Source organism: Megalopta genalis, chromosome 7 (assembly GCF_051020955.1).
Source record: "Megalopta genalis isolate 19385.01 chromosome 7, iyMegGena1_principal, whole genome shotgun sequence".
In the NCBI taxonomy this organism is placed as follows: Eukaryota; Metazoa; Arthropoda; class Insecta; order Hymenoptera; family Halictidae; genus Megalopta; species Megalopta genalis.
Genome location: NC_135019.1, coordinates 18765053 through 18787862, shown reverse-complemented (window position 1 = coordinate 18787862; position 22810 = coordinate 18765053). Strand labels below are relative to the sequence as shown.

Sequence of the window (22810 nt, the reverse complement as noted above, 5' to 3'; positions counted from 1 at the left end):
TTCTTTTTCGTTGCCGAGCAATTTGCTCCACGTCACGTCGCGACTATGATTCTTCGACCAACTGTCGATTTCGCGGCTTCGGAGTTTCCGTGTCGAACCGCGCCGTGTTTCATCGTGCCCGAGATTTGTTCCTCGTTTTACGAGAGGATCGAGGCTTGATAAGTTTCGCGCCCGCTGACGTGAGATTTACATTGCATCCGGTCTAAGAACTTGTACCGCAATAGTTGCCATGTCGATTCGCTATTTCACTGAATTTACGAGCCGGCGGTTATGATTTTATTTAGACCTGGTTCAGAGTTAATTGGCTGGTGCTTGTTCAACTTCGAGGATACCATGCTTTAAATCGGGAGTGTGCGTGTGGCAGGGATTAATTGATTTGTTTGGAGACTCGACGATATACGATCTTAAACAACGCGCGCGTACATGATCTGTGCGCTACATATTTTAATATTGTACTTGTTTGCATATTAGCTTTGGTAACGTTCCAGATAGAAATTCAAAATTTTGTTGGATATAAATATTCTGCTTTGATGAAAGGAATCGCTTGCATACATATCTCTTGTGTTTTATGTTATATATTTATTTTATATTTATATTTATTTGTATTTATATTTATTCATATTTATTTATATTTATATTTATATTTATATTTATATTTATATTTATATTTATATTTATATTTATATTTATATTTATATTTATATTTATATTTATATTTATATTTATATTTATATTTATATTTATATTTATATTTATATTTATATTTATATTTATATTTATATTTATATTTATATTTATATTTATATTTATATTTATATTTATATTTATATTTATATTTATATTTATATTTATATTTATATTTATATTTATATTTATATTTATATTTATATTTATATTTATATTTATATTTATATTTATATTTATATTTATATTTATATTTATATTTATTTTATATTTCGCGCGTGTATTTTTCCAAACAATTTTAAATTGATACATTTCACCCAACATATGCAATTTTAAAGTACTACTGTCCTAAACAGTTATTAACCCATTTCGCTCGAGTGTTGGTTCCAAATCATTACAAAAACCTATTATGCTATAATTCACAACAATGTTTACTTTCATAAATCTATTTATTTAATAAATTGTTAAATTCGTAGATGTGGTTTGAGTAAAGGAGATTGGGCTAATGACGGTCATCTAAGCAAGAATTGCAGTTTAATTAAAATATGAAGTGATATATTTACTTAAAACTAAATTTTCATAAACTTTAGGCAGAAAACAATAAGTGAAAAAATAATGTTATCCACAATGATTTACTTGCTGATAATCAGCAAGTAAATGCTTACTTGGTATAAAAAACAAATAGTTTCAACACCTATTACCCACATCAGTGGACAATGGCAGTCTTGTTGCAGCCGCGTACCATCCGTTACATTCTGCATGCTTCCACAGAAAACACAAGGTGCATCTATACCACATTCCATTATCTCGTCCAAATTGATCGCAGATGGTACATATATTATTGGTTTCGCCTGCATCATCATCGTCGATGTTATGAGAAAATGTTTTGGTCGTTTCATCTAGTTTTATCTTCTTCTTAACATTCGTTTCAATTTTTTCTTTTCTTGTTTCTCTTTTGTTGCTTTTGTATCTTTTTCTGTTCTTTTTTTTATTAAACATTCTTCAAGGTGACCACCATTAACCGCGTTAATGCGTTATTTATTAAAAGCGAATATAAGAAATAGGAAGCAAATATGTTTACATTAAATTACGATGCAATCCTCTACCTGCATGGCAAAACTATAGTTCAATACAGCCACGCTGTAAGAAAAGTATTATTATTATAAATTATTAAAAGTACTATTATTATAAATTAGTACTTGCACCTTATGTTGTGCGAACAAAATAACTACTGCGTATCTCACAGTAGCGTACCAAAAAATTAGTGACGAGTTCTTTGGAATGTGGGGGTGATGTTAGGATACGTTGCAAAAAAAGCAGCGATTTTTGAAAGCACCATTTCGTAATAACAATGCTGACCATCATTGCTTGCTGACCGCTGTTACCCCATTCTCCCCTAAATGCGCTTACATTCATGTAAATAGCATGAAAACGATGACCTAGAATGAAAATATTGAATAGGTTCGCGCGAGTACAAATGGTTAATATAGAGTGACATCAATCGGTTCACATTCCAGCGGATGAACAGTTATTTAATACCCCAAAGACGTCATTCTAACTGACACTGATCTGTTTTATTACTACGTCCATACGTAAGCGAATACGATTCGTTTGCTGATAATTACAGTATTTCTCAGAAGTGTAATACAAGATTGAAAAATATGTCAACAGATCGTTGAACGACCAATTTAATCAAATCCATATATTTTTATATAAATTTTATGAGAATATATAAATTTATATATTTTGTATAAATTTTAATGTGAAAAGGATATAATAAATCAAATTAAGATCGACTTTTCGTTAACGGCGTTCATTCATTGGACAAATAATCCTATTTTTTGTGTTAAAAAAGTTCTATCAACAGTCTGTTTAATAAAGTCATTTCCGAGAAGCAGTGTACAAAGTGTGGATGTTTATCTAAATGTCAATATTCAAAGACAATTTTATATAAGAAACATTATTAAATAGGAATTTCCTTGTCCAAAGATAAATTTCATTGTAGTGAAAATAAAATAAAAATACTGCTAATTTTAATTATTATACGTAGTTATATTTCACAAATTTCAAAATAACATAAATACGTGAATTGTATTCATCAAATACACATTCTGATAACGCGTCAACGCAACGAAGAATTGTCTACGTACAAATTTTCTCAACTTCAAAATTATTCTAGGTACAATAAAAAAAAAACATAATATACGATCCCTAAAAAATACGAATTGTATGACATCGTAGGTCTCGATAATTTGGATAACTATTGTAACTTTGATGGCTATAATCTATTATTAGTATACGTTTTAAAAGAAACATTTTCCTTGATTCAGTGAAACAGTATTTCATTAAAAGTGTAGCTATAAACGTTTGAAAATGAGACTGCAATACAATTGTTGGAATAGTTGACAATAGTCTTAGAAAATTCAAGGAACTGTGTGGTGAACATCGCTGGAGCTATTATTACGTGACTGCAAAAATTCCATGCAAGATAGCATGCAAAGTTGCATGTTTGTGACTCATTGAAGTTCTCTGCGTCGTCATCGGAAAGTAAACTTCAAAACTTGTGTTAGAGAAAATCAAATATTCCAGAAAAAGATAACTCTATATCAGTGGTGCCATGTCTAATTATTTATTTAGACTTTAAAACTTGTGTCAGAGAAAATCAAATACAGTAAATTTTCCCTAATTGATGCTCAGCTTGTACATAAAAATGGACGACTTGAGAAGAGGAGATACGATTATTCGAGCCTTGCGGCTCGTTTTTATAGTTGTTGATAATTGGGGACTATAAAAACAAACTGCGAGGCTCGAATAATCGTATCTGCTCTTTCCAAATTGTCCATTATTGTTTATAAGCTGAGGGACACAATGGCAGAGAATTTACTGTATTCTAGAAAAAGATAAGTCTATGTCAGTAGTGCCATATCAAATTGTTTATTTAGTCGTTTAATTGATGTTTAATATGATCAGACATTTTTAACACTCTGACGACCGCGCCAAGGACTTAAAAATTTCATAAAAGTAAAGTATTTTATGTAATTAAATTAAAATTGCAGGGCAAAGTTGTATTTCTTCAGCATTCCAATCTCTTGCGAATCCTACTAAAATTAAGAAATTATAAAGCTAGCGTAAAAATTGATTTTACTTTACTATTAATTTTATACTTTACTTTATTAATAATATAAATAGGGCAAATTTTGTTAATGATATGATTATAATTCATTTTCTAAAAAGCTGCGTTGGATAGATTTTTATAATTCAAATCTGCGCGAAATCACGATGAGTATTGAATATACCACAATAATTAAAAATTAGTATTATATTGAATATATCACAATGATTTAAAAAATAGTAAACTTGTAATAAGTAAAAACGTTAATATCGAAATATTATGGGAGATTATTATACAGGAAGAACTAGTAAAGTGGAGGAACAACTGCAACTTTAAAACAGACAAAAAAAATTTGATGCGTCATAAATTGAGGTCTATGATTGATATAAAACATTAGAAAATGGAGAGGTAAGAAAATGATGAATGTTGTTGTACAGGAAGCTCATCGTACATTAAAAGTAAGGAAAAATTGAAAAGCGTGTGTAAAATATGTTAGAGTGGGAAAGCATTTTAACGTACGTATATAATATTTAATTGGTTTAATATAATACATCGTCTATAATATAATCAACTGAACATTGCAATGTACGCAAGCGGGAACCTTGATCTTCATCACTTTTTTCAATACTACCAAATTCATTTATGCGTCCTGCATGATTGAAATTCCTGACAAAATACACGGTTTTTATTACTCACAATAAACACACTTTCTAAATTTTCCTTATAGGTTCAGATAAAAAAGTTCAAAAACATAAATTTTTTCTTTATTTCGTCATTTCAAGTAATAGCAAAGTTAGAAAAAAAAGTATTTTAGGCATTGTCTAGTAAACTAGTCCCTCTATCATCTAAAAAAAATTCAAATCGTTCAGTCCAATTTTAAAAAAGTCACAGCGTTTTAAAAGGTTGACGAATATTTTTATGGACCACTGTACGTGTACAATGGTAAACCAAATCCTATGACCGTAAGAACATTAAGAGAACTAACATAAAGGTATTAATAATAATATAATCTCACCAAATATAAATAATAATTCATTACAATTGCAATAGATGTAAAAAGTAATTCATTATAATTACAATACATATTATATTCAATTATTATCTATATTTACTGCAATTATAATGAATTATTATTTATATCTGCTGCAATTATAACGAATTATTTTTTATATCTGTCGCAATTGCAATGAATTACTATTTAAATATCCGTTGCAGTCATAACAAATTATTATTAATATGTATTATAATTATAATGAATTATTATTTATATCTACTCTGCAATTATAATGAATTATTTTCACCGTTATTCGCAACATCGATAACGTAAGAACTGGAAATTGTTTACAGTACCATTTAAACAGGAAATTCCATTCGACATCGAAATCGGTGTTGCAATAGAAATTTTGTAGTGAAGTGAACGTATGGAAAATCGCGAATAATCGAAGACTGCGGGGATATCAAAGTCGTTTAGTGAATGCACGTTGCTGCTGGAAGAAACTAACGTAAGCAAGAGACGGTGACTGCGCAGCCGTAATCCAGCGAGTGGGGGATCTCTGAAATACGAAATAATTAAATCCTCAGTCATCGTCCGTCTCTTGTCGGAGAGGCAGTGTCGCAGCGATGATCTCGTGCTCAGTCACGTTCGAGTGATATTGAGAGATCTGATCGAGTGAATCGGTATTTCACTTGCAAAATCAGTGCCATTGTCGCGACGCATCTCAAACACACTTCACAGTACCTAATATTTCATTTTATTTAATTATCTTTTATTACCGTAATCGTCCGTTTCCCGTTTACTGCCGACAGTGTCGCCGTTTCATTTCGCTTCTGTGAATTACGGTTGTCATTTGCGTGTCGAAAAATCTTTCGAGGAAAGTGTTTGATATCTTCGTACACACACAGTTTCGATGAGGATGCAATTTACTGTGAATTTGGAGTACCTATCAACGGACTACGTTCGACTTGCTCAGGTTTTACAAATGTGAGTTATATCTATGTTAAAATAAAGCTCTACGTGATTAGGGTTAGTCAATTATGCTTCGATATTTCTAAAAGTACATAATTCGTGTGTCGGTTTTCTTACATTGAGATTCGATGGTCGTATTTTTAAACAGTCAATAGTGTTCAACTGTGACCGCTTTAATATGTGTTTATAATTAGAAGATAGAAAAGAAAGATAGATAGAAAGTTTTATTTAAATTGTTGTATTTTACACCTATGCAAAATTTATTTACCTTCTTTGCAAAGAATTTACAAATTTAGCAAGTGTGAGGTAAAATTAAATTTATGGTTATATATCGATTTAACAAGGACAGAAAAATATACGACTAATCAATGCATTGATTATTGATGAATTCTATTATAATACATTCAATCTTAATTGTTCGAAAGCTTAGTTTCAACAATTTTTATCGAAAAAAATGAATATATACGTTTTGAAAATTCTATTTCGCAATCGTCGCAAATTGGAGGAGATATCTGCTGCATTTTGTATTTTTACAAAGGAATCTTGTTCGGAATGATATAAATATTATTTCAATAACGCCGATATAAATCTCAAGATCCGTATATCATATGCCTTATCTAATCTCTCACGGTTGCTCAAATATACGAGACAGATAAAATGGTAGGCGAGATTATGCCCTCGGCTGTTCCCCATGAAATGAAAAAATCGCTGGCACTACTATCGTTTCTCGCTTAAACGGATTGATACAGTGTCTCTGGGTGAAATTAATGTTTACTTTGTACACTCTACGTCGATAAACATTTTGTGCGAAAAATTTGCGAACACGTTCACAGCGTTCGAGGAAGTATCGTACGCATCTTTATCAGCATCAGCCGATTCCATAAAAATAAATCGATAACACCGCGAGAATTGCTCAATAAACAACGATTAAAAATATCTAATTGCGTCTATCGATTCTAACAATACTCGCTCATAGGATTCCAACAATGCCAGTTTTGAGTCTAGAGTTAAAATTAGGTTTAGATTTAGGTTACATTGGGTCAGACTTAGGGTTGGGTTCGATTGGAGTCAACTCGGGTCACATTAGATTGAAATAACTGTTTAATTAAAGAAAGAACCGAAATGGCGTCCAGCAGTTTTCAGGTTTTATTATTCTAATAGGATTTCGGATCAACCTAATTGATTTTTGTCGATTAATTGATATTGATACTGATTTCTTAAATGAATTTTCATTGTTTTAATTCTCTTTTACTCGTCGAATGTTATAAAAAATATAGAGAATGCTTGTATGTATATTGTCATTAATTTTGGAGCACTCTTTGCAACATTTTTTTTCAAAATTTTTACCATGTAAATCTTTTCAGAGTTATAATAAAAGAAAATTGTTAGAAAATAATATTAAAAACTAATACTGTAGAAATACCGTACCAGCGAAACCTTTACTTGTTTTTTACTTGGATATTTAACGTTTTCGAATAAATCTTTTAGCACTTCATTGTGTATTTTCACGATCGAATTATCCGAGTCGCATGCATAGATTGCAACTCTGAAAAAATAAGATTAAAATAGAAGAAAACTTGCATGAAACCGACAATTAATTACGTTATTATTCTATGTTCACCATAAGAAATCTTCTACAGTGTCTCGAAAAAGTATTTGCATACTTTTAAAACGGAATAATCTTTCCAAATTGAAGTGCAGAATTTAATTTTTTTTGTGGTCAGAGGGACTAATTTATTAGATAATGACTAGACAAATACTTTGTAAAATTTGTGTTTGTGTCTTTTTACTTTTTAAAACGTGACATCAATTAACGTTATCACAAAGTACAAACAATTAAAGATAGCGAATATCACAGTTCCTTTATTATATCTGTCAATCAACAAATATCGATAAATTTTGAGATTAAAATATTGAAAAAATATTTTCTTTACTTCTTATTATTATTACAACCAATAATAACTTTTTGCAAAATTCTTATTACATATTCTTAATCCAGTAATATCAGAAACACTTGATATACAGTACGTATATTAACGTTATCTCAAAGTACAAACTATTAAAGATAGCGAATATCACAGTTCCTTTTTTATATCTGTCAATCAACAAATATCGATAAATTTTGAGATTAAAATATTGAAAAAATATTTTCTTTACTTCTTATTATTATTACAACCAATAATAACTTTTTGCAAAATTCTTATTACATATTCTTAATCCAGTAATATCAGAAACACTTGATATACAGTAAGTATATTAACGTTATCTCAAAGTACAAACTATTAAAGATAGCGAATATCACAGTTCCTTTTTTATATCTGTCAATCAACAAATATCGATAAATTTTGAGATTAAAATATTGAAAAAATATTTTCTTTACTTCTTATTATTATTACAACCAATAATAACTTTTTGCAAAATTCTTATTACATATTCTTAATCCAGTAATATCAGAAACACTTAATATACAGTAAGTATCAATAATATTTGGGCACCTGTTAGAACAGACTAATTTTTATTACATTGCGCTATACGATTTCAATTTCTTTAATGTTATAGATTGACTAATTTATTAAACAAGGAGAAACGTTAAAAAAACTGCTTTTTTAACTTTTCTATCGCCATCTGCAACCTGGACTCTAGACCAATAATTTCAACAATACGTTTTCAGTCTCGGCAATTTATGTGGATACTGAAACGTTGTGACGAGTTACAATCAATTAAGGATTACGAAAATCGCAGTTTCTCACGACTCTCGAGTCAATGATAATTGTAAAAAGTCCTTGAATTTTAAATGTATCAATACCCGCAGCTTGTCTTTGTGTCAACCGATTTCGATGAAATTTTCAAAAAATAAAGATCTACAAAACGCCTTACTTAAATTTCGTTGTAAGCTGAGATAAAAAATATCGAAGAAACACCATTGTTTCGTTTTTCAGGTCGTTTAGTCCGATTTTGAAAAAGTTACTACCTTCTAAAAGGCATACGAATATTTTTTGGTGCCACTGTAATTACTGCTAGAAGCTTCTTGCTCTTCAGATATTTATGACATGATTAATAAAAATGATAGTCGGTATTAAAGATCCACAGTTATTATCTAGTTATTAGGACTGGAGATATCTCCATTCGAAGAACAAACCACAAGCGGCTGCATAACGATGATTTCGGATGATTAATGTTTTATTTATCCTCCGAAGGAACAGCCGCGTGACCTTTGGTACCGTATTTTGACAGGATACCACGATATTTCTTCGGACTTTTTCTTCTCTTCCGGGTGAAAGAGCAGTACCGGGCGGTCTTTTTTGCACGCGATGCACAGGACCCGATGATTGGCCCGGGGCGTTTTGCAACTTTGTACGCCCTCTCGTTTCTCGAGTACATACATTAAACGCGTTCGGCCTCCTCCACCCACGATTAAACGCGCGGCACACACTCCTTTTCGTCGCACGCGCCGCGTGTGGTACGCTCGTGACCGGCCATTTCGTAAATTGGATTAACGGTCGTGCAGGCTGGATAATTGACCCGGCTCGTAATTCGTACGTTCGTTCCTCCGTTGGCCCTTTGTGCCATGTATCCGCCATTATTCTTCGACCGCTATACATTCGGAACATGCATCTTGGACCACGAACTCTTCCTCCCCCCCCCATTTTTGCGTTAATCATCCTGCACGCGAAATTAATCCGCCGCCGTTCGGACCTATTCAACTGTGAACGTGACGAGATTATTTGCGACGATGAACTTTCCACAAAAAAGTTTAGGTCGACATAGGACATTAAATTGACGTCCGATTTTCTCGAAAAAATCAATAATTTCTTTTACTTGCATCGCATTTCTTGAAACTTTTACATGATATATTTATGTCTTTTATGTAAGTACGAATTTTTTCATAATTGAAATATGTAAGCAACACGAAATATTTAACAAAATATGCAGGATAGTTTTTGTGCGAGTTACTGTGCCCTTAAAGCGATGAAAAGTTAATTGCAGTCAATCGATTACTGAGTCTTTTCTTGTTACTGTGTCATCAATTTTTGTTACACTGATCCAGTTACTGTGTTCCAATTTTCGTACACTAAATTTTTGCTTAAATTACTGTAGTCAGTTCTAGGTAAATAATCCAATAACAGAAATACAAAAACGTGACATATTTCATATTAACTTATTTAGCATAATTTATTCTACATATATGTTTAAATACTTATGATAGTTCAAAAAAAGAAGGAAAGAAAATCACGTGTAGCGTACACGTATGTATTTATAATCTTATATTTCAGCTACTCATTTTTGTCATAAATGCATAAACTTCGCAGTCTAGTTATTAGTTACGATCCTTTGGAGATAACTACATTAGACGTTACTTAAATTACAATAAGTCAGGATATACATAGAGTTAGAATGGCTTCGAGTACAAGGAATGAAATAAAAATGCAAATTTGCATACAGATTCGCGGTCTAATTATCGCGTGATTTAAGAATCTGAAGAGACAAAATTTCTCGCAAAAATTGGTGCCAATATGTTTCTACAAATTTCAATGAATGAAATTTCCTTTACAAATGTCGCGTGAAATAATTTTGCTTGTTTTCCAAGGCTCTAGAATAAAGCATTCATTTTGCAATAATAAATCTATGACTTCCGTTATCACGCAAGATAAGAATGTCAAAAGTCATGCTGCAATTTTAAGAACGTTGATTAATCATTCTAAAATAATAAGAATTCCTTGTTAAGTAGCGGTCAAGAGGTCATTTAAAATCAGTGTTGCAATATTCATATTTGCATGCAAAGTTTGTACGCATGCAATACGTACATCGGATAATTTTATTATTCGACTACCGATTCGATGCATTTATAATAAAAATGAAAAGATGAAATGCGAGAGTGTAAAAACGCCACAAGTAGACTACGGATTTTATACATTCACGATGAAAATGATCAGAGAAAATATGAAGCTATACACGCATTAAAAACATTAGAAAAACTTCATTTAATTTTTCTTCTCTTAAATAAACAAATGCATTTCTGCTTAACTTATATTTAATAAAATTTTTGTTTCGCGAGAATTTTTATTTTGTAAAGAAATTTAGTCTGTCAATATTATAATTATCAACAGACGAAATACATTTTGATGTACCTCTATTTCTCGTAATTGATACAAAAGGTTTTCGTTTTTTTATGAAGGCCCATAGAGGATTCACGAGAATATTTTTTAAACATGCTTCATTTTCTCTCATTTTGCCGGTTGTATTTTTATCGCCGTTAAAATTATCCCTCTAACAGTCACGCTAGATTAACGATATCAGGTGACAAGATTTATGAGCAACGCCATCGGATGGATCAAGAAGTTTTATATTTTGGCTCGCAACCAGAGAATGAAAATACTGTCTCGTTGCATCTCGATTTCCCTCCTGCTTGCTTCAACCATTCGTCGGCTGCGATGCGAAACGGTCACGGCGTATAAATTGTATGCAATAATAATAAGAATACAATGATTAACAATACCCTTCTCTCTTTCTCTTATTGATACTACATTTTCTTAAATATTCAGGCTAAAAACTAATTGTGAGTACGGATATGTATTAGGCTAATTTGATGAATTATAGTTACGATATATAGTTGTAACATAGTTGTGTCTAACACGTAGTTAAAAATAACACAAATCTGAGTACTTAGAAATCTTTATAGAGAGTTTGTGTACGATTGGTGGACAGCGGATCTTTATACGAAAGAAAAATGTTGTCCATCAGTTGCAAGAAACAGGAACCACATGAACGTTTACTCCCGTCTTGAATAATTAAATAATATGGTCAATATAATTAAATAATATAATTATAATATAATATAATTAAATATAATAATATAAAAATAAATATATATAATAAATATGTGTAAAAATATATAAATATATATATAATATAAAAAATATATATATAATTAAATAAAATATAAATAAAAATATATATATTTATATATAAATATATATAAAAATAAATATATATAATATAATTAAATACAATTAAATAATATAGTCAGTTGTGTAAATAATATAGTCAAATTTTTAACTTTTTCTAATGGAACCACTGTTTTGTGTTTCATCTACTCATTTTCGTCATAAATGCATAATATACGTAGTCTAATAATCGGTAGACTGTGCATGACAAAGGTGAGAAGCTGAAATATGAAATATCAAGAAGAAACAAAGAATTTCAGAGTATCGATGAGCTATAAACGTATTAGAATGATCGAAGGAAGAAAGAAGTTTCTGTTCGTTTCCACAGTACTTTGCAATCGATGCAGAAAATGTTGATTTTGCATAAACATCTACAATCCGATAATATCAGCGCGTTGCATTGTTACCACTACGCTATGACTGCATAGGATAAATCGGTCACGATCTCGAGAATTCTGATTCACAATTACGCTTTTTACGAGCATACTATGGTAGCGCTGCGTTCAAGAAAAGGTAGTGGATGCTGAAGGTGAACCGGAGTGTTACCCTGATTAAAATCTGAAATTGTGGTTGCGCATTGAATGGGGCCTGCGTAAAGTAAATTAAACGAGGATGTTTATTACATCGCGAATTATAGCCCCATACGATTTTAATAAAAGTGCATAATTAGATGGTTCATTCACAGATCTTGAAGATATGCCTCCTATTACATTCAATGTGCTTAATATAGAACACAAATTGTTTTATCGTAATATGCAACACCAATATTATACCAATAGGGATGTGTAAAAAGGATTCTTGTACATGCAACAGCCCATTAGAAAATTAATTTAGCATCTTAGTACTTTATTATCCCGCGTTTGTGTTGGAAACAAGATCCCGACTTACTGCGTGATCATTACATTGAAGATTTTATACATTTATGACAAAAATTAGTAGCCAAAACAGTGACACCGTTATAAAAATGTAGCAATTTGGTTATATTATTTATAATTCGTTAAAATTATTCAAGGTGTGTATAAATGTTTATACAGTTACCATTTCTTGCAAGTGATGGATGAAATTCTTCTTTTTGCATAAAGACGCGTAGTTTAATGATCACGCAATCGTTTACAATTTTATGCTTCAAATAAGAAAATGAATTTAGAACTATGGAGAATGTGAATTTAAAAATACTACTGTTGCATTATATTTAACCCTTTGCAGTCGAATAGCGACTCTGAGGCACCACTAATCTTTGTTATATCACCTTTTAGAATGATTGTGACATTAACAAAGAGTTTACATTTGAAAAATTGTTAAGAGTGTAACTGTTGCGCGAGTCCCAAGAGTCAATTTTCATATATGCATAAAATGCATTTTCTCGTATAGAATAGAAATACTGTAAGTCGGAAAAATGATTTTATATTTTCTGTTGAAATAGCTTCGACCGCAAAGGGTTAACATGGTAATAGAACGAAATCAATATCTCTGTTGCTCCTGTATCTCGTAATTAGCACTGACAATTTTTTGTTTTGCATAAAAAGCCCACAGCCTAGATGTAATGTTTCGCAGAAAATATAATTTTAAGTCATGATTTAACATAGTTGACACTTTAATCACACTATATCCGACATAGGGGAACAATTTATTCAAATTACACTACGTCGAACCCGAAGATATGACGCCGAGAAAACCGCGTACAGGGTTGTTGCATATGAAATGGCGGATTTCTGAGTAATCATTAAATCGAAGAAACGACAGTTTCATGTGCAACGACCCAATATTTTCTGCGTGTGCAGCCGAATACGCTCGTTTGAATTCTTTTCATCCTTTTATCCTTACTGGCAACTTACGGGGACGATAAGAAAACGGATCCTCTGCTGGAATTCTTGGAGTCTCGGTAGCTAAAATCTCGCAAGGTACGAAATAATGAAAACATTCGCAGTCGACGGGTAGCGAAACGATAACGCGTCTTCATTCGAGATTTTCTTTCTATACATTCAGAATTCCAGTCCGAGTATGTGGATGAAATCGAGTTGCTATCCTCGAATAATACAGCTCCTTCTTTACCGACGCGATTCGCTGGTGGTTATGATTCCGTAGCTGTTATCCTTGACGAGTTTCTTGTACACGTGCGCGGAAACGTGCCGTCGCGTATCAGCTTAACAAAAGGAGAACGAAACCTGCATGCAAAAAGTTTCATAGAAATCTGCCGCGCGTGATTGATACGCGTTTGTTTAGAATTCGTCGGGCTCGGTGTAGCCTTTTAGATCCGATTCGACTTGGCTCGGTCGTGCCGCAATGACGAGGCCGAATCCTACGATTTCAAAAGGTTACCCAGAAGCCTGGCAGGTACGATCGTTCGCCCGAATTCGGATCTTTTTCTTCATTCAGATTCACCGTTTGCTTATTTCGCACGAATGCGACACGCTCGAACCACTTGGTCGTTAATGAATTTCTAGGCGGCCCACGGTGGGGCGCTTATATGGGCGTCGGGACAAACATCATAACTTCTAAGCTATTCAATTTTCGACCAAGATGCCTTAATAATTTATTAAAGAAAATACAAAAATACATCGATTTCCATAAAAAAATATATAATATAATATATGTATATAATTATATATTATAATTATTATATATATTATATTAATTATTATATATATTATAATAATATATATAATTTCATAAAAAAATTGTTGTCACCTTTATTTTTTATTGAATAAAAACTTTTGCGTAGATTTTCATTAACACGATTTATTGTTAGTCGAACACTCGGTAATTTTTGTCTGAAAGATTTTCCCATTAATTTTGCCTTAGTGCCTGAAAATTCGTAGTGATCATTTCGCACATATGAGTTTATGGCTACATGCTTTATTAAATAACTTTGAAGACCGCAACTTTTCGCAAATTCAGTTTATATAATATCAAAATATACTATCTGATAAATATATCAGAATAGAAATCCCGAGATATTTCGAGCCGTTTTTAAAAAATCTTATCTGAAGTTTAGAAAAATGAATCCCCGACTTAATTATTTCATTTTTGGTCAATTATTATATTGCATATAAGTATTATCAAATTTCTATAAATTAATTATAAACATATAACCCCCCTGGCAATCATTTTCTATAAAGATTACTTCGTAAAGTGTCCATTTATCCATCAGATAATGTGAACAAGATGCATTGTGAACTAACGTACTATTTGATCTTCCTCAAATTCGCTCGGAGAACTCGCTTGAAATTAATCTCCTGCTCAATTTTTGCATCATTCTGTTCATAAATATGATTATTGAGGCATTTTAACACATCGTACAGATAGCTTTGAAGAGATATGAGGCAGTGACTTTTTTAACTTTGCCCGCCCCACTGTGCGGCAGCAACATGATTAGGAGGCTAGTGTAGTTCGACGCGCGAACTATGCAATGATGAAGTCCCTGTACTCTATTTTTGTTCTGCGTAGATAACTGTAATTCATTCGTAATTACCTTTATATTTTTATGCGAATTTTAATAAGCAGCTTCCGCCAAAAACATTGGGTGTGTGAACGTACCTTCTGAATGATATTATTATCTCTCTGAGATTATAAAAATATTTCTGTGTAAGATTTTTACACAATCTTCCTCATTCAAGCATATGTTGTTATAATAGAAAAAGTACGAAATTTAAATAACATGATGCTTGTTGTTGTTACAAAACAATATACATTTGTTGCGGCTAGGATTCGATAGTTCTAGTGTCAGTCCCTTGTACCACGATTTCTTTGCAAACTGAATCTTCTAATTTTTTTATAATTTAAAATTTCTATTTAAATTCGTTATGATTTAAATTTACAATAAAAATTTATTATAGTTAATATCACTCCCATTTAAAAACGAATAAATTAAATTTCTATTATATATAAAAATCTATTACAACTCAAATTTATAATAAGAATTCATCGTAAATAAGTTTTTTTAGAAACATTTACACAATTAATTTTATATTTAAAACTAATTAACTAAAATTTCTATAAACAATCTGTTACAATTTAAAATTTGTATTGAAAATGTGATTAAAATTTTATTACAATTTAAATTTCTAATAAAAAAGAATTCAATATAGTTTAAAATTTAAAGATGTTTAGCAGTTCTCCGTAATTTTTAACAATTTTCCTAATAAAAGGAGATAATTTTAGTTCCTCGTATGTATTTATCTACTTTCATTCTTAGATTTTGAGAACAGTGAAATCAAAATTTCGATCTTAGAAAAATGAACAACATTCATATTTAGTAGATTATGTATGAAATCTTTGACATGAGCCTGACTCGTTGTTATAGTGTAAGGAGTTAATGTTTTTTAATTGAATGAGACAAGGAGGTTGTTTATTGGGCGTGCAATACTCTGGTGTCGCTTGAAAGAGTCCTGTTTTACACACTTTGCAGGAAGACATACAAGCTTATCACTTTATGCATTTTGATGCGAATGTTTATCTGTGTTCTATTCTCTTCTAGGACTTATTTTATCCATTGATATCAATTTGATACGATAGTAAAGAATTATTGAGATGGAGCAATAAATACTTAACTCCGTTTCCTTTTTTTAGAATAAAAAGCTAAGGAGAAGTGAAACAAGTTTTACTGAAAATTGTTCACACGAAAAGGGCGCGATTCAGATGAGTCGCAGCAACCTTTTCCTTAGCGAAAATGTTGGTTACGACCTCGTTAACGAGTTATTAACAAAAAACACATACCAATTAAGGAGGGAGACTCGTGTGAAGCGTTCAAACGAATTTTTATACACATATATTCTTTAACATTTGAAGAATGAAACCGGCAGATCCGAGAATACTAAGTTCAGATTCTTCGAGCCTCGCGGCTCATTTTTATTTTAATATGAATACATAGTAATGCTAGAATAAAAACGATGATTTAACTTTTTTATTTCTAATTTTTTCCCACGATAGGAAGGTAATTTGGAGGCCACATTCCACGATTCGAAGGCAATTCGGAGGCCACATAACACTATTTGAAGGCAATTGGGAGGCCACATAACACTATCCGAAGACAATTCGGAGGCCATATGCCATGATATCTACCAAGTAGCTCCGCGGTTTTTCGTACCTTACTCACACTCAAACAGACTATTTTGTGTTGTCTTTCGGGAACTCCATAGACGTAGGATAGGGAAATTCACAGCAACGAAAGTTGGAATTTCCGGGAGAACTTACTATATACACGTTATTCCTTATGGACCTGCCCGTCGACATCGTGCAGTCTAGCATTTTTTTTCCTTTGATCTAGAACGAAAAATCAAGAATAACATTTTCTTCGTAATAGTATACTTTATAATCAGAATTGAGTCGAATCGTTGTAATTATAGTCGGTGGCAGTGATTAGTCGCTATAGACAGAGAAGCAATTAAAAGCCGTCGTCGTCGCCCAACGAAGCGATCCACGTGTTTAATCTGCGAACGCTTGTGTTGCAAGCTGCGCTAATGAAAAATTTGCGTACCTGCTCACTACCACCTGTGCGAAACGAACGCGATCCTGCCACCGGTTCTGCAGTTCACTTCTCTACCGGCGCCCGTTCACGTTTGATTGTGCAACGATATTTTCCTTTCCGGGTGTATCGGCAAGAATAAAAATATCCTCGTTTCAAGTTACCACGCGTCGATGGTGAAACGGCGTTAATATTGACAGCGTTTCGAATGAGATACGGTTACGCTGTCAGAATGAGAAGGTTACGTGACTCTAATAAAGAGAATCCGTCACGAATTCATACTCGCCGTGTGTGCTTTCTTTCCGTCGGTTCACGTGGAAATTTTACGTTCGGCCAATTGTAATTTCTAGTTTGGATCCGACACTTTGTTGATCGTTGATTCTACGTTGCGATAAAGTGAAGGTACTTCCGTACAATTTATGTGGAGTAACACAGGCTGATTGCTCATCTACTAGTCCGATATGAAAGGGGTATTTCGTCAGTGTTGTGCAACCTGAGCCGATTGTTTTAATATTGTACGTGTGGATGCTGTTTATGTAATTCAGGAGTTACTTGCTAATTAACTGCAAAAACACCTATTTTGTGCTATTCAAAGTTGAATCTTCTTTCATGTATTATTTTGTACAGTTTGGTATGTTTTAAATAAAGCGCTGGATCGATTTGTTGTCTTCTAAGTTGCCGCTTGACGCTTTATCCACCGAGGACCAATTGATAGAATTTTTAATTCTTATGTTGTACTGAGAGGACACTTAAAATTTTTACGTCATATGACATTCTCAGTCGAAATTATTCGTTTATGTTACTGAGGGAGATTAGTATATGACCGAAACTGCTATTCGATATGCAGAACGATTCATTAAATAGTTCTCAGCTATAAACTCTAGAGTCTCAAAAATTATTAGTAAATAATAAATAGAGGATTACTAGGATTCGTGTAAGAAAAAGTGCTATAAATATTATTTATTCTGTTCGAGCTATATTTATTTATACAATACTGTTAAATAATACATTTGAGTACCTGCAAAAATAAAATATAAAAAATTTACAAAAGTACAGATAGAAAAGAAATACATGTTTAAAATTCTGTGGACATTTGTTGACCTTCCCTCAAGCATACGAGGGTTGAATCGTCACAGATAATGCGACCTGTTACACAGATAAAGTCTTATGTTGTGGGTTTTCCTGTCGTTGATGTATCTTTTGCACTGTCCACATTGAAACTCTCTTTCGTTCGGCGTTAATGTATTTATATTAAATTTTCTCAATATCTGTGGGATGCAAGAATTAGAAAAGCAAGAATATGTTAAACTCTAACTTGTTAGCTTTGATTGCATTGGATAAGTTACATACAATTAAACTTTATGGAATTTTTATGGTTGCTGGTCCAGTAGTCAACGCATGCATTAGGGAAATACGAACAAGATACATATTCATAAGTCGTTGCAGGTTTGCAGGGCAGCCATGCATAAAAAGATGTTTGAATGTACTGTTGTAATGCCGTAAGAACAGTTTAAACGAGATTTCTCATACAAGAATGTCGCATTTACCTGTGTGTCGAGTATATGTATATACTGTTGATCATTTATTTCTGTGTTACAGTCACGTTCTAAAAGTAGTTGAATGATTACTAAATGTGACAGGCATTTATATCGAAGCTATAATAGAATATTCAAAGATATTCTCAGGAGAATAAAGTGGAAAACGTTTTTTGTTAGTTTCTCATTTAAATAAAAGTACTAGGGTTCGAAGAACTGCTGCAACTGTTTCGTAAGCTGCAGTGGAATTTTTTGCACGTGGTACTTTCCTAAAAAATGGCTCTGATATTATAATGAGAACAAGTGTATGAAAGAATTCTTGAGATCAAATAAATTTTATAACAGAATATTATAACAGAAACAGATATTTTATTAATTAATATAAAAATAGTTTTCAAATGTTACGACATTCACATTCATACCATTTCCGTAATATGTAAATAATATTACACAACTATAAATAACGTTAAAATATATGCTGCTTATAATGTGCATATAATAATGCGGTGTTTTATTTATTTATAGCGATTTTTTTCATAAGCGTTCTAAAAATATTTGTTTCCATGGAATTTGTAATGGACAAATTTTAGAATATTTGTTCCATGGGAACACTTATCGATGAAGTTCCCAAGAGTCGAGTACACTTTTCACAAAATTTCACAGGGACGTATACTTTGTTGAATGAAATATTAAATTTCGAACAGAATTTTTATTCAAAACAAAAAGGTTCCTGTCGATTTCGATCCCTGAAAGACACTGTATTGGTACTTACGAAATTCTCTGACTTGCAAATCATAATATGCAACCGCATGATCGGAATACACGGGATCAACGAATAAACTAATTTTGGCTTAATAACAGATTTTCTTCGTTAATCTACGCCAGGTATCTGTAAAATGATTAGCCTAATCAATTTAGCGTGCTGATAGCGGTCAACGTGACAGATCAGTGACTAGAATTATCGTGACGAATGCTTCAGAGGCTAACTATTTGAACTCGGACTGAAATCTCTGGGTCAGATCGTCGAGATAAGTAGATTAGAGATCGCCGGCATTAATAAAATCCGTGAACGTTCTACCGGTTCTGCAGGAACGTGTCTTTTTGTCTAGTCGATCGTGTTGGTTACGTAACAACCGGTTACGATTTCTTTTCCGGGTAGCCAGCTGACCGAATCGTAGACGTCACTAATACCGTGGAAAATGTCGTAACAGTAGCTTTGTCGGTTGTCTCAGTGTTGGAATCTAGGGGGTTCAGCATTTGGATAGACTGCATGGTCGTTCATTCAGCTTCTACGACTCCGAAGTTGTTAGCAAGCTTGTCGATCCATATAAAACGTTCTAAAAGCCTTTAGATAGATTTAGATAGATTTTAATAGATTTTGGATAATTTTGATAAATTTTTTGATGAAAACAAGAACTGTCCAATTCAATTGTAAGAAGCTACAGTTAAACAAAAATGTATTTCCTCTTTTGATGGTTTTAATAAAAACCAATATTATTGAATTGTTTTAATGTCTTCACTGTTTTGTATTTCACTTATCTATTTCTGTTATAATTGCCTGGCAGTTGCAGGTTACTTACTATTTCAACCTTTTACTACGATAACGATTAAATCTTTCGTAACAACTATTAGCAATCTCACAGACCGTTAATATTTATTGCGTTATTATTGACACGAAAGTGGTAAATAAAAAATCGAAATCAATTGTTCTTACCTTGCACATCGACAATAAAGAGATCCAAGTTTGATCAAACTCTTTTTTACAATTTTTCTTTCTTTTATAATTATGAATAGCAACGAATATGTAATTAGTTTGAATTTCACAGACCTGCAATAACAGAGTGAAGAGTTAATTTTAATTTTTAATTAAAAATGAAAATGAGAAAACAATTAACAGCTTTGTGTAGTTCGAAATTAGAACGTAAATGGATAAAATACAAAAACAGTTAATTTCTAATCAAAGGTTTTTTTAATTAACGTCATGGAAAACAGTTAGCTTCAATTTCAACTAACTAGCTACAAGCATTTTTATATAGCACGAAATCATCAACAAATTTTGAACGCCGTATCCTTATTATTTAATAACAATTCGTTTCCATTTCTTACAATTATAAAGTTACACACGGAATGAGAAAGCGTGCTTTACTGTAAGTAACACTTTTACCTCGAGGAAGGAAAAAGTAGCTGGATAAAAGAGCAACCGATATTCGTGCCGGGGTTCTTTGCGCAACTTTCTAAAAATGGAAACTTTCCGGAATGCAACGTAGCTTTGCCAGTCAAGAGCACAGCTTAAAAAACTGCATATTATATCACGGTGGTAATTGTTGCTCTCACATCTCTTTTAAAACCTCTAATCATCATCATACGATTATCCGCTTTCGCATATCTTCCCCTCCTACCGTTTTTCTATATCCTCTTCTTAGCTTTTCGTACTTTCTTGTGCCGTCTTTGTCTCCTTACTCGTGCCATCACTTTTAATGCTGTCCTTACTTTTTGTTTACTCTATTACTTTATTATTCTAACACTGTTTTTACCGATCTTATGTACACACCTATTTTTACCAAATTATTTCTATCATCTTTATAGGAGAAGTTGAACAATTAATTATAGAAAGGTCTGATTGAACTTAGGAAATAATTAAAAATTAAGATTTTATGAGGTGTATTTTAACCTCTTTCAGACAAATAGTGTCAAATGAATATCTTAAGGATGGTGCCTTTTAATAGTGTTAAGGATCTTTAACCTTCAAGCAGTGACCAGATATTTCATAGCTTGTTTTGGTTGAACCACCATTTGAAGGTCATTGCCCGTTATTATTTACCCCATTTTTGCCACTTTGTTATTAATGGTATCAAACATATTACAAGCAGGTACGAATCTAGCTGGTTAGTTTCGAATGTTTCATGAGTGCTTCGAAATAGAAAAGCAATAACGGTAGAACCTCGATTATCCGGATTAAGCAGAATGACGTTAATGTTCGTATAATAGAATAGTTACTTGATTGATGTGCTAGATTATAGTTTTATTGACTTCTACCTGAATTGCCTTAGACTGAGCTGATTGATCCTCAGAAGACGAATGGTTTCCGATGATCGCGGTAAACGAATGCAGGGTCATTTTGACTCGTAATAAAGTTTGTGTTGGAAACTGGTGTTAACGCCGCCTTCGAACGCTGTCCTTGTACGGAATGCTACCGCATACCAAGCCGTCTTATCGTTTGCAGGTCAAAACGACCCTGAATTCGACGTAAGAGGGTTAACACTAAACCTACCAAGCAGTAATACTAACTGGCATGTACTGCTTCACGAAAGTGAGAAGACCGAATTTATTTAGAATTTCTGAAGTTTTTATTATAAAACTTGCTCCGATAATATGACTTATTCAAGCGTTTTCCACGAAAGAGTCTCGGAACCTTGCAGAATTGCAAAATAAGGTCACTTTGACCGCGGTAGATTTAGCGTTAACATTAAACGCATTTGAACAATAGAAAATTCTGATATTGGATAACCGGCTAATCGGGACTCTCTACTGTACTTTCTTTATTAGTACAGTAAATTCTCTCCAATTGTCCCTCAGCTTGTAAACAAACATTGGTCAGCTTCAAATGATTCAGAGACAACCGTGCAAATTGTTAATACAAGATAATATTTTTGAATATAATAAATAAACATTGGCCAGCTTCAAATGATTCAGAGACAACCGTGCAAATTGTTAATACAAGATAATATTTGTAAATATAATAAATGAACATTGGTCAGCTTCAAATGATTCAGAAACAACCGTGCAAATTGCTAATACAAGATAATATTTTCAAATATAATAAACAAACATTGGTCAGCTTCAAATGTTTCAAAAACAATCATGCAAATTACGAACACAAGATAATATTTGCAAATGTAATAAATAGACATTAGTCAGCTTCAAATGTTTCAAAGACAACCGTACAAATTGTTAACACAAGGTAATATTTGCGAATATAATAAATAATAATATACATGCATTCTAATACATCTAGCGATAAGTACAGTAAATTCTCTCCAATTGTCCCTCAGCTTGTAAACAAAGATAGTCAATTTGGGAAGAGAAGATACGATTATTCGAGCC

General features: G+C 32.3%; 1 protein-coding gene across 9 annotated transcripts in view; it reads left to right on the top strand.

Moving 5' to 3' along the window:
* smash (smallish) overlaps positions 1–22810 on the top strand; it is a 368080-nt gene that overhangs the window by 198150 nt on the left and 147120 nt on the right. For 3 of the 9 annotated variants that reach the window (XM_076523761.1, XM_076523762.1, XM_076523764.1), the window contains exon 1: positions 5370–5777. The exons of the other annotated variants lie outside the window; for them this stretch is intronic. The gene's annotated coding sequence lies outside the window, so the exon portion shown is untranslated. Of the gene's footprint in view, positions 1–5369; positions 5778–22810 lie in introns of those variants that run through there. 9 annotated transcript variants of the gene reach the window in all.